This window comes from Pyxicephalus adspersus, chromosome 1, assembly GCF_032062135.1.
Source record: "Pyxicephalus adspersus chromosome 1, UCB_Pads_2.0, whole genome shotgun sequence".
In the NCBI taxonomy this organism is placed as follows: domain Eukaryota; kingdom Metazoa; phylum Chordata; class Amphibia; order Anura; family Pyxicephalidae; genus Pyxicephalus; species Pyxicephalus adspersus.
Window position 1 is genome coordinate 73486435 of NC_092858.1, and position 1403 is coordinate 73487837.

The following is a 1403-nucleotide window of genomic DNA, read 5'->3' on the forward strand; positions in this document are numbered from 1 at the left end:
ATAAAAATATCTATTATATCAAACACAATATGCAGTGCTTTAATCCATGTTTGTTAAACTAATTTTTCCTGAATGATGTTCACAATTCAATGTCCCTAGAATAGGGATAACCAATTACCCTAATTTTTTGAGATGTGGGAGGAAACACATGGAAACAGGGACACAGTATACACAAGTAATGCAGTCCTAGTTGAGATTAAAACCTGAAACCCCAGTGCTTTCCCCGATCTTCCAATGGTTTTGCGAAATCGGTTCGCCGAAATTTTGGGAAACCATCGGAAGTTTGAGGAAATTTTTGCGAGAATGCCAGAGTCATTCTCGCTCATCCCCACTCACAATCTAATAGTCAAATGTCTTTAATAAAAAGTTGATGGTCATTTTTTTTTTTTTGTGGGAGGGAGCCATTTAACCTATCTGCATGTTTTTGGAATGTGGGAGGAAACCAGAGTCCCTGAGGAAAACACAGGGAGAATCTGCAAACTCCATGCAGATAGTGTTTTGGTTGAGATTCAAAACTGGGAGCTAGCATTGCAAAAGCCACCATGCTGCCCTTATAGGTATAGATATTTAGAACTCCTAAACTTTGTTCTTGATTTCACAGAGGGCCTTGATGGGATATATCTATATATGTTCATCATGAAACAACATCCAAATTTCAGAATACAATTTTTTCATGCATCATATAGTGCTAAATATGGACTGTAAATAAATCATTTCAATTGACATAGTTTACCCTCAGTACTATTTCTTTGCATCTATTTAAAAAACTATATTGATAACATGGTATGAAAGGACCCTTTAATTATAGTCATTAAAAGTAACCACATGGAAAGCACAACATTGCTGCCTGGCTTTAGATCTGCAGACTTTGCTAACAAGATGAACATTTCCATGCATCTTTGAAAGTATGCATGAAAAATGTGGAAACACTTTTTTTATTATAGTAATCAAGTAGCTTTCAGCTAAAACAATAAAACACATAAAACAAGGGCTTTAGCTGGTTTATAAGGGCAGAAATGTTCTTGTTAGCACACATTTTAAACATTATCAATAGGCTTGGTGCCCAACATGCAGTCCTTTTGTGCTTTATATGTGGCGCTTTCATTTAGCAGTCTCATGTTCCCAGTCTCTAATCGTCTCTTATATCATGTCTTTAGTCTCCAACTGAACTTGTAACATGTTCACAGCTTTTGATCTTTTTTTCCTAAATGTGTAGTCTATGACTGTCTTCTGTAGCAATATATATATATATTGAATAATAAATGCCATCAGGGGATGCCATATTTAGTAACATAAGAGGGCTGCCCCTGAGATGCCTTATATGTACTAAATTGACAACCACTGATCTATAGCCTCTGTTTATAGGGTTGTTTATTGTTTCAAATGTCCATTACAGTATAATT

General features: G+C 35.5%; 1 protein-coding gene across 1 annotated transcript in view; it reads right to left on the minus strand.

Annotated features, from left to right (window-relative positions):
- Positions 1-1403, minus strand: part of LOC140325724 (dystrophin-like) — a gene marked incomplete in the record, with an annotated part of 175314 nt that overhangs the window by 172876 nt on the left and 1035 nt on the right.